Consider the following 11,118-nt stretch of genomic DNA (forward strand, 5'->3'; position numbering starts at 1 on the left):
GGTTAGTGTGAGGGTAAGTGTTAGGGAGAGCGTTCGGATGAGGGTTAGGTTTAGTGTGAGGGTTAGGTTTAGGAATAGGGTTAGGGTGAGGGTAAGGTTTAGGGTGAAGGAGAGGGTGAGGTTTAGGTTTTGGCTGAAGGTTAGGATTAGTGTTAGGTTTAGGGTTAGGATTATGGTTAGGGTGAGGGCTAGGGTGAGGGTGAGTTTTAGGGTTAGGGTTAGGGGTAGGGTGAGGGTTAGGGATAGGGTTAGCGTGAGGGGTAGGGTGAGGGGTAGGGTTAGGTTTAGTGTGACGGTTAGGTTTAGTGTGAGGGTTAGTGTTAGGGTTAGGGTTAGGGTGAGGGTAAGCGTTAGGGGGAGGGTTAGGTTAAAAGTGAATGTTAGGGTTAGAGTGAGTTTTAGGGTTAGGGTTAGGGAGAGGGTTAGGTTTAGGGTTAGTGTTATGGTGAGGGTTAGTTTGAGGGTTAGGGTTAATGTTTGGATTATGGTTAAGATGAGGGTTAGTGTTAGGCTTAGGGTTAGGATGAGGGTTAGGGTGAGTGTTAGGATGAGGTTTAGGGTGAGGGTGTTGGTTTGGGTGAGGTTTAAAATCAGGATGTGTGTTATTGTTAGCGTTAGGGTTAGGGTGAGGTTTATGGTTCAGATTAGGGTTACAGTTAGGGTGAGGGTGAGAGTTAGGGTTAGGATTAGGATTAGGATTAGGTTTAGGCTGAGGGTGAGGGTGAGGGTTAGGGTGAGGATTAGGGTGACGGTTAGGGTTAGGGTTAAGGTAAGGATGAGGGTTAGGGTGAGAATTACAGTTAGGGTTAGGGTGAGGGTTAGGTTTAGTGTGAGGGTTAGGGTTATGGTTAGGGTTACGGTTTGGGTAAGGGTTAAGTCGAGAGTTATGGTGAGGCTGAGTGTTAGGGTAAGGGGGAGCATTATTGTGATAGTTAGGGTTAGGTTGACGGTTAGTGTGAGGGTTGGGGTAATGATTAGGTTTAGGGTGAGGGTTACGGTCAGGGTAAGGGTTAGGGTGAGGGTTAGGGTGAGGGTGAGGTTTAAGTTTAAGTTTAGAGTTAGAGTGAGGGGTAGGGTGAGGGGTAGGGTGAGGTTTAGGGTTAGGGTTAGGGTGATGGTTAGGGTGAGGGTGAGGGTTAGGGTTAAGGTGAGGGTTAGGGTTAGGGTTAGGGTGAGACCCAGGATCAGGGTGAGCATAGGGTTAGGTTTAGGGATAGGCTGAGGATTAGCGTTAGGGTTAGGGTTAGGGTGAGTGTTAGGCTGAGGGATAGGTTTAGGTTTAGGGTGAGGGTTAGTTTTGGTGTGAGTGTTACGCTTATGGTTAGAGTTAAGGTGAGGGTAAGTGGTCACGTGAGGGTTAGGGTGAGGGTTAGGATGAGGGTGAGGGTTAGGGTTAGGGTGAGGGTTAGGGTGATGTTTAAGGTTAGGGTTAATGTTAGGGTGAATGTTAGGGTTAAGGTTAGGGTGAGGGTGAGGGTGAGTTTTAGTTTGAGGGTTCGGGTTTCCGTGAGGGCTTGGGTGAGGTTTAGGGTTAGGGTGAGTGTTAGGGTGACGGTTAGGGTGAGTGTTAGGGTTAGGGTGAGGGGTACGGTGATGGGGAGGGTTAGGGTTAGTTTAAGGTTTAGGGTTAGTGTGAGGGTTAGGTTGACGGTAAGGGTTAGGGTTAGGGTTAGGGTGAGGGTGAGGTTGAGGATTAGTGTTAGGGTTAGGGTGAGTGTTAGGGTGAGGCTTAAGGTTAGGGTTAGGTTTACAGTGAGGGTGAGAATTAGGGTTAGGGTTGATGGTGAGGGTGAGGTTTAGGGTAAGTATTAGGGTTAGGATTAGGGTTAGGGTGAGGGTGAGGGTGAGGGTGAGGGTTAGGTTAAAGGTAAGGGTAAGGGTTAGTGTGAGGGCTACTGTGAGGGTGAGGGTTTGGGTTCGTTAATGGTTAAGATTAGGTTTAGGGTGAGGGTTATGTTTAGGGTGATGATTAGGGTGAGGGTGAGGGTTAGGGCGAGGGTGAGTGTTAGGATGAGGGTGATATTTTGGGTGAAGGTGAAGGTTAGGTTTTGGTTGAGGTTTAGGGTGACTGTGAAGGTTAGGGTGATGGTGAGCATTACCTAGAGAGTGAGGGGTAGGGTTAGGGTTATGGTTAGGGTGAGGGGTAGGGTTAGGTTAAGGTTGAGGGTTAGGGTTAAGGTGAGGGTTAGGGTTAGTGTGAGGGTTAGAGATAGGTTTAGTGTTAGGGTAAGTTTTAGGGTGAGGTTTAGGGTGAGGGTGAGGTTTAGGATTAGGGTTAGGGTTAGGGTGAGTTCTAGGGTGAGGGTTAGTTTTAGGGTTAGTTTTAGCATTAGGGTGAGGATAAAGGTGAGGGTGTGGGTGAGGTTTAGGGTAAAGCGTTAGGGTTAGGGTTAGGGTTAGGTTTAGAGTGATCCTGAGGGTGGGGGTTAGGGTTAGGGTTAGTGTGAGGGTTAGGGTTAGGGTTTTGGTGAGGGTTAGGGTGAGGGGTATGGCTAGGGTTAGTGTGAGGGTTAGGATCAGTGTGAGGGTTAGGGTTACTTTTAGGGTTAAGGTAAGGGTTAGGGCGAGTTTTAGTTTGAGGGTGAGGTTTAGCGTTAGGGTTATGTTGAGGGTTAGGGTGAGGGTTAGGGTTAGGTTTATGGTTATGGTGAGGGAGCAGTTTAGGGTTTGGGTTAAGGTGAGGGTTAGGATTAGGGGGAGAGTTAGGGTTAAAGTTAGGGTTAGGGTGAGGGTGAGGATTAGGGTTAGGGTTAGGGTTACAATTAGGTTGAGGGTGAGGGTGATATTTAGGGTTAGGATTAGGGTTAGGGTTAGGATTAGGCTGAGGGTGAGGGTGGGGGTGAGTGTTAGGGTTAGTGTTAGGGTGAGTTTTAGGGTTAGGGTTAGGTTTAAGATGAGGGTAGGGGGAAGGGTAGGTTTAGGAATAGTATGAGGGAGAGGGTTAGGTGAGGGAGACTTTTAGGTTTAGGGTTATGCTTAGTGTGAGGGTTACATTTAGGATTAAATTTAGGATGAGGGTTTGGGTGAGAGGTAGTGTTATGGTTAGGGTGAGGGTTATGGTTAGTGTGAGGGTTACATTTAGGATTATATTTAGGATGAGGTTTTGGGTGAGGTGTAGGGTTATGGTTAGGGTGAGGGTTATGGTTAGTCTGAGGGTTACGGTTAGTCTTAAGGTTTGGGTTATGGTGTGGATAAGGGTTAGAGTGAGGTTTAGGATGAGGGTGAGGGTTAAGTTTAGTGTTAGTGTGAGGGTTAGGCGTAGGGTTAGGGTGAGGATGAGAATTAGGGTGAGGTTAAGGGTTAGAGTGAGTGTTAGGTGAGGGTGAGGTTTAGGGGTAGGGTTAGGGTTAGGGTGAGAGTTTGAGTGATAGTTACAGTTAGGGTTAGGCTTTGGGTGAGGGTTAGTTTGAGGGTTAGGGTTAGTGTTAGGGTTAGGGTTAGTATGAGGTTTAGTGTTAGGGTTAGGGTTAGGGTAGGGTGATGGTAAGGGGTAGGATGGGGTTAGGGTGAGGGTTAGGGTTAATTTTAGTGTTAGGGTGATGGTTAGGGTTAGGGTTAGTGTTACGGAGATGGCTAGGGTGAGTGTGAGGGTAAGGGTTAGGGTGAGGGTTAAGGTGATGTAGAGGGTAAGGGTTAGGATGTGAGTTAGGGTAAGGTTTAAGGTTAGGTTTAGGGATAGGATTAGGGCTACGTTGACGGTAAGGGTTAGGGTGAGCTTTAGGATGAGGGTTAGGTTTAGTGTGAGGGTTATGGTTATGGTTAGGGTGAGTGTAAAGGTTAGGGTGAATGTGAGGGTGAGGGTTAGTTTTAGGGTGAAGGGGAGGGTTAGGGGGAGGTTTAAGGTTAGGATTAGTGTTCGAGTGAGGGCTAGAGTGAGGTTGAGTGTTAGGGTTAGTGTTCCGGTTAGGGTCAGGGTTAGGGATAGGGTTAGGGTGTGGATGGTGATGGGTAGGGTGAGGGAAAGGTTTAGGGTGAGGGTTAGAATTAGGATGATGTTTAGGGTGAGGGTGAGGGTTAGAGTGAGGGAGAGGGTTCTGATGAGTTAGGGTGTGGGTGAGGGTTAGGATTTGGGTTTAAGGTGACCATGAGTGTTAGGATGAGGGTGAGGTTTATGGTAAAGGTTAGTGTGAGGGTTAGGGTTAGGGTTAGTGTTAGGTTTAGGGTTAAGTTGAGGGTTACGATTCGGGTTAGGGTGAGGGTTATGGTTAGTGTTAGGGTTAGGGTTAGGGTTAGGGTGAGGGTATGGTTTTGGTTGAGATTTAGGGTGAGGTTAGGATGTGGGTTAGGGTTAGGGTGAGGGTAAGGGTGATGGTTAGTGTTACAGTGAGGGTGAGGGTGAGGGTGAGTTTTAGGGTCCGGATTAGGATTAAGGTTAGGTATATGCTGAGGGTGAGAGTGAGGGCTGAGGGTTAGGGTTAAGGTGAGGGTGAGGGTTAGGTTTAGGGTTAGGGTTAGGTTTAGTGTGAGTGTTAGGGTTAGGGTGATGTTTAGTGTTAGAGTTAGGGTTAGGGTAGGGTGATGGTAAGGGGTAGGGTGAGGGTTAGGGTGAGAGTTAGGGTTAATTTTAGGGTTAGGGTGAGGGTTAGGATTAGGTTTAGGGTTACGGAGAGGGCTAGGGTGAGTGTGAGGGTTAGGGTTAGGGTTAGGTTGATGGTGAGGGTTAGTGTGAGCGTAAGGGTTAGGATGGGAGTTAGTGTAAGGTTGAGGGTTAGGTTTAAGGATAGGATTAGGGCTAGGGTGAGGGTAAGGGTTAGGATGAGCTTTAGGATGAGGTTTAGGTTTAGTGTGAGGGTTAGGGATAGGGTTAGGTTTAGGGTGAGTGTAAGGGTTAGGTTGAAGGTGAGGGCGAGGGTTAGCTTTAGGGTGAAGATTAGGGTTTAGGGAGAGTGTTAGTGTTAGGTTTAGGGTTAGATTGAGTGCTAGTGTGAGGGTGAGGGTTAGGGTTAGTGTTACGGTTAGGGTGAGGGTTAGGGATAGCGTTAGGGTGAGGGTTAGGGTGAGGATGAGTATTTTGGTGAGGGTAAGGGTTAGGGTGAGTGTTAGTGTGAGTGTGATGTTGAGGGATAATTTTAGGGTTAGGGTGAGAGGTAGGGTGATGGTTAGGGTTAGGGTAAGGGTTAGGGTGAGGGTTTGGGTGAGGTTCGTGTTAGTGTTAGTGTTAGTGTTAGTGTTAGGGTTAGGTTGAGGCTTAAGGTAAGTGAGGGTTAGGGTGAGGGTAAGGGTGAGGGTGAGTGTTAGGGTGAGGGTTAGTGTGAGGGTAAGAGTTAGGGTGAGGTTGAGGGTGAGGGTTGTATTTAGCGTAAGGGTTAGTATTAGGTTTAGGGAGAGGATTAGGGTGAGCGTGAGGGTTAGGGTGAGGGTTAGGGTGAGCATGAGGGTAAGGGTTAGGGTTAAGGATAGGGTAAGTATTAGGGCTTGGGTTAGGGTTAGGATTAGAGTTAGGTTTAGGCTGAGGGTTAGGGGGAGGGGGAGGGGGAGGGCTTGGGTTAGGTTAAGGTTAGGGTTTCGGTTAGGGTTATGGTGAGTGAGAGGGGGAGGGAGAGGGTGAGGGGGAGGTTTAAGTTTAGGTTTATGTTTAGGGTGAGGTGACACTGAGTGTTAGGGTTAGGATTAGGATTAGGGTCAGATTTAGGCTGAGGTTGAGTGTGAGTGTGAGGTAGAAGGTTTGGGATACGGTTAGGGTTAGGGTGAGAGTGAGGGTTAGGTTTAGTGTGAGGGTTAGGGTTAGGGTTAGGGTTAGGGTTACGGTGAGGGTGATGGTAAGGTTTAGGGTGAGAGTAAGGGTGAGGGTGAGGATTAGGGTTAGTGTTAGGGTTAGGATTAGTGTGTGGATGAGGTTGAGGGTTAGGGTTAGGGTGAGCTTTTGGGTTAGGGTGTTGGTGAGTTTTAGGCTTAGGATTAGGGTTTGGGTGCGCTTGTTGGTGAGGGTGAGGTTCACGTTTATGGTTAGGTTTAGGGTGAGGTTGAAAATGAGGGTTAGCTTTAGGATGAGGGTTAGGGTTAGGATTAGGCAGAGGGGGAGGGGGAGGGTTAGTGTTAGTGTTAGCGTTAGGGTTGGGGTGAGGGTGAGGGTTAGGGTTAGGTTTAGGGTGAGAGTAAGGTTCATGGTGAGGGTTAGGGTGAGGGTTAGGGTGAGGGTGAGCGTTAGGTTGAGGGTGAGTGTTAGGGTTAGCCTTAGGGTTAGGGTGAATATTAGGGTTAGGTTTAGGGTTAGGGTTAATGTTAGGGTGATGTTGTGGTTGAGGGTTAGGGTTATTGTTAGGCTGAGTGTTAGGGTTAGTTTGAGGATTAGGGTTAGGGTTAGGTTGAGGGTGAGGCTGAGGGTTAGGGTGAGGGTGAGGTTGAGTGTTAGGTTTAGGGTTAGGGTGGGGGTAAGGGTGAGGTTTAGGCTTAGGCTTAGGTTTAGGTTTAGGTTTAGGCTGGGGTGAGCGTAAGGGTGAGGGTGAGGGTTAGGGTGGGGGTGAGTGTTACGTTTAGGGTTAGGATTAGGGTTACAGTGAGGGTTAGGTTTAGTGTGAGGGTAAAGTTTAGGAATAGAGTTAGGGTTAGGGTGAGGGTAATGGTTAGGGTGAGGGTTACGGTGAAGGTTAGGGTTGGGGTTAGGGATAGGATTAGGGCTAGGGTGAGGGTAAGGGTTAGGGTGAGCTTTACAATGAGGGTTATGTTTAGTGTGAGGGTAAGGGTTAGGGTTAGGGTGAATGTAAGGGTTAGGGAGAAGGTGAGGCTGAGGGTTAGGTTTAGGGTGAATGTTAGGGTTAGGGTGAGGGTTAGGGTTAGGATTAAGGTTCGAGTGAGGGCTAGGGTGACAGTGAGGGTGAGGGTTATGTTTAGGGATAGGGTGAGGATTAGGGTTAGGGTTAGGGTGAGGGTGAGGGTTAGTCTGAGGGATAGAGTTAGGTTTAGGTTGAGGGTAAGGTTTGGTGTGAGGGTTAGGGTTAGGGTGAGGGTAAGAGTTCGGGTGACAGTTAGGGTGAGGATCAGGTCAGTGTGAGTTTTACGGTTACTGATAGGGTTAGGGATAGGGTGAGGTTTAGGATTAGGGTTAGTGTTAGGCTGAGGGTGAGGGTGAGTGTGAGGGTAAAGCTTAGGTTAAGTGTTACAGTTAGGGTTAGTCTGAAGATTCGGGTGAGAGGGAAGTTTAGGGTGAGGGTTAGTGTTGGGCTGAGGTTTAGGTTTAGGATTATGGTGAGAGATAGTGTTAGGGTGATATTTAGAGTGATGGGGAGGGTTAGAGGGAGGGTGAGAGTTTGGGTGTGGGTGAGAGTAAGGTTGTGGTTGAGGGTTAGGGTTAGGTTGAGGGTTAGGGTGACAGTGAGGGATAGGGTGAGGGTGATTGTTAGGGCTATGGTTAGTGTGAGGGTTATCGTTAGTGTTCTTGTTAGGGTGAGGGTTAGGATGAGGGGTATGTTTAGGATTAGGGTGAGGGTAAGGATTAGTGTGAGTGTTAGGGTTAGGGTTAGGGTTAGGATGAGGGTAAGGGTTAGGGTGAGGTTTAGGGTGAGTGTGAGGGTAAGGGTGAGTGTTAGCATTAGGGTTAGGGTGAGGGTGAGGGTTAGGGTTAGGGTTAGAATTAGGGTGAGGTTGAGGGTGAGGGTTAGGTACAGGATTAGGGTTAGAGTTAGGGTTAGGCTGAGAGTGAGAGTGAGCCTGAGGGTTAGGGTTAGAGTTAGAGGGATTGTTAGGGTTAGGGTAAGTTTTAAGATGAGGGTTAGGGTGAGGGGATGGGTTAGGTTTATTGTGAAGTTGAGGGTGAGGGTGAGGGTGAGTGTTAGGGTTAGGATTAGGTTTAGGTTGAGGTTTAGGTTTTACTGTTTTGTGTTACAGTGAGGGTAAGGGTTAGAGTGAGTTTTAGGATGAGGGTTAATGTTTTGGTTAGGATGAGGGTTTGAGTGAGGGTGAGGGTTAGGGTTAGGGTTAGTGTTAGGGTGAGGGTGAGGGTGAGGGTTAGGGTTATGGTTAGAATGAGAATGAGGATTAGGGTGAGAGTAATGGTTAGGGTGAGTGTTTGGGTGAGGGTTAGGGTGAGGGTTAGGTTTAGGTTTAGTGTTAGGTTGAGGTTTAGTTTGAGGATTAGGGTTAATGTTTGGGTTAGGGTTAGGGTGAGGGTTAGGGTTAGGGTTAGGTTTAGGGTGAGTGTTAGGGTGAGTGTTAGGGTTAACGTTATGGTTATGGTTATGGTTAGGTTTAGTTTTAGGGTTAGGGTTAGGGTGAGCATGAGGTTTATGGTTAGGATTACAGTTAGGGTTATGGATAGTGTAAGCCTCAGGGTGAGGGTGCGGGTGAGAGTTAGGGTTAGGTTTAGAATTAGGGTTAGTTTTAGGTTGAGGGTGAGGTTGAGGGTGAGGGTTAGGCTTAGGTTGAGGGTGAGGTTTTGGGTTAAGGTGAGGTTTAGGGTGACAATTAGTGTTAGGGTTAGGTTTAGGATGAGGGTTAGGGTGATGTATAGGGTTAGGATTAGGGTGAGGGTTGGGGTTAGTGTGAGGGTTAGGATTAGGGTTAGGGTTAGGGTTAGGGTTAGGGTGATGGTTAGGGTTAGGGTGAGGGTTAGGGTAATTGTTAGGTTTAGGGTGAAGGTTAGGTTCAGGGTAAGTCTGAGGGAGAGGGTGAGGGTGAGGGTGAGGGTGAGGTTTAAGTTTAGGTTTAGTGTTAGAGTGAGGTGTAGGGTGAGGGTTAGGGTGAGATTTAGGTTTAGGGTTGGGGTGAAGGTTAGGGTGAGGGTAAGGTTTAGGGTTAGAGTGAGAGTTAGGGTTAGGTTTAGGGTGAGGGCTACGTGAGGTTGAGGGTTAGGATTAGGTTTAGGGATAGGGTTAGGGTTAGGGTTAGGGGGAGGGTATGGGTGATGGTTAGGCTGAAGAATAGGATTATCTTAAGGGTGAGGGTGAATTTTAGGGTTAGTGTTAGTGTTAGGGATACAGTGAGGTTTAGATTTAGGGTTAGGGTTAGAGTCAGGGTGAGGGTTAGGGTGAGGTGAGGTTTAGAGTGAAGGTGAGGTTTATGGTGAGAGTTAGGTTTTGGGTTAGGATGAGGGTTATGGTCAGGATGATGTTTAGCGTGAGGGTTAGGGTGAGAGTTACAGTTTGGATGAGGGTGAGAGTTAGGGTGTGGGTGACGGTTAAGATTAGGGTGAGGGTTAGGGTGACGGTGAGGGTTAGGGTGAGGGTGAGGGTCAGGGTTAGGGTTAGTGTGAGGGTAAGTGTTAAGCTTAGTGTTAGGTTGAGGGTTAGCTTTAGTGAGAGGGTTAGGGTTAAGTTTAGAGTTAGGTTTAGGGTGAGGGTTAGGGTGACAGTGAGGGTTAGCATTAGGGTTAGGGTGAGGTTTAGGCTTAGTGTGAGTGTTAGGGTTGGGGTTAGGGTGAGGGTCAGGGTTAGGTTGAGGGTTAGGGTGAGTGTGAGGGTTAGGGTTATGTTTAGCTTTAGGCCTAGTGTGAGGGTGAGGGTGAAGGTTAGGGTTAGGCTGAGGTTTAGGGTTAGGGTGAGGGTTAGGTTTAGAGATAGAGTTAGGGTGAGTGTGAGGGTGAGGGTGATGGTTAGGCTTAGTATTACGTTTAGGGTTAGGTTAAGGGTGAGGGTTAGGATTAGTGTTAGGGTTAGGGTGAGTGCTAGGGTGAGGTTGAGGGTTAGGTTGAGGTTGTGGATGAGGTGAGGGTTTCGGTTAGGTAAGGGTTAGGGTTAGGATTAGGGTTAGGGTTAGGATGAGGGTTAGTTTTAGGGTGAGGGTGAGAGTAACGGTGAAGGTTAGGGTTAGGGTGAGGGTTAAGTTTTGGTTAGGGTGTGGGTTAGGGTTAGTATGAGGTATAGGGTGAGGGTGAGGTTTACGGTGAGAGTGAGAGTTCGGGTGAGGGTGAGAGTTAGAGTGTGGGTGACGGTTAGGGTGACGGTGTGGGTTAGCGTTATTGTTAGGGTGAGGGTAAGGGTTAGGGATAGGGTTAGCGTTAGGGTTAGAATTAGGGTTAGTGTGAGAGTTAGGATTAATGTGAGGTTTAGGGTTAGGGTTAGTGTAAGGCTAAGTTTTTTTGTGAGATTTTGGGTGAGGGTGATGGTTAGGGTTAGGTTTAGGTTTAGGGTGAGGTTTAGGTTTAGGCTTACAGTTAGGGTGAGGGTTAGGGTGAAGGTTAGTGTTAGGGTTAGGATTAGGATTAGGCTGAGGGTGAGGTTGAGTGTGAGGTTTAGAGTTAGGGTTAGGGTTAGGGTTAGGGTTAGGATGAGGGTTAGTTTTAGGGTGAGGGTGAAGGTTAGGGTTAGGGTTAAGGTTAGGGTTAGGATTAGGGTTACGGTAAGGGTTAGGGTTAGGGTTAGGGTGAGGGTTAAGTTTAGGATGATGTTTAAGGTGAGGGTGAGGGTTAGGCAGAGAGTGAGGGTTCGGGTGAGGTTGAGAGTTAGGGTGTGGGTGAGGGATAGGATTATGGTGAGGGTTAGGGTGACGGTGATATTTAGGGTGAGGGTGAAGTTTAGGGTTAGTGTTAGTGTGAGGGGTAGATTTAGGGTTAGTGTTAGGGTGAGGTTTAGTGTGAGGGGTAGGATTAGGGTTAGGGTCATGTGAGGGTGAGGATGAGTTTGAGGATTAGGGTTAGGAGTATGGTTAGGGTTAGGGTTAGGCTGAGGGAGCGGGTGAGGGTGATTGTGAGGGGTAGGCTTAGGTTTAGGTTGAGGGTTAGGGTTACTTTGTGGGATAGGGTGAGGATGAGGGTAAGGGTTACAGTGAGCATTAGAGTGAGGGTGAGTCTTTGTGTTAGGGATAGGTTTAGGGTGAGGGTTAGGGTAAGAGTGAGGGTTAGCTTTAGAATGAGCATTAGGGTTACGGTTAGGGTGAGGGTTAAGTTCAGGGTTAGGTTTAGGGTTAGGCTTAGGGTTATTGTTAGGGTTTGGGTAGGGTGAGGGTGAGGGTGAGCGTGAGGGTGAATGTAAGGGTTAGGTTTAGGGTGAGCCTGAGTGATGGGGTTAGGGTTAGGCTGAGGCTGAGGGTGAGAGTTAGGTTTAGGGTTAGGATTAGGGTTAGGTTTAGGCTGAGGGTGAGGGTGAGGGTGAGGGTTAAGGTGAGGTTTAGGATTAGTGTGAGGGTCAGTGTGAGGGTCAATACTAGTGTAAGGGTTAGGGTTATGGATAGGGTTAGGGAGAGGGT

This window comes from Dipodomys merriami, unplaced genomic scaffold, assembly GCF_024711535.1.
Source record: "Dipodomys merriami isolate MVZ:Mamm:240054 unplaced genomic scaffold, mDipMer1.0.p SCAF_47, whole genome shotgun sequence".
Classification (NCBI taxonomy): Eukaryota; Metazoa; Chordata; class Mammalia; order Rodentia; family Heteromyidae; genus Dipodomys; species Dipodomys merriami.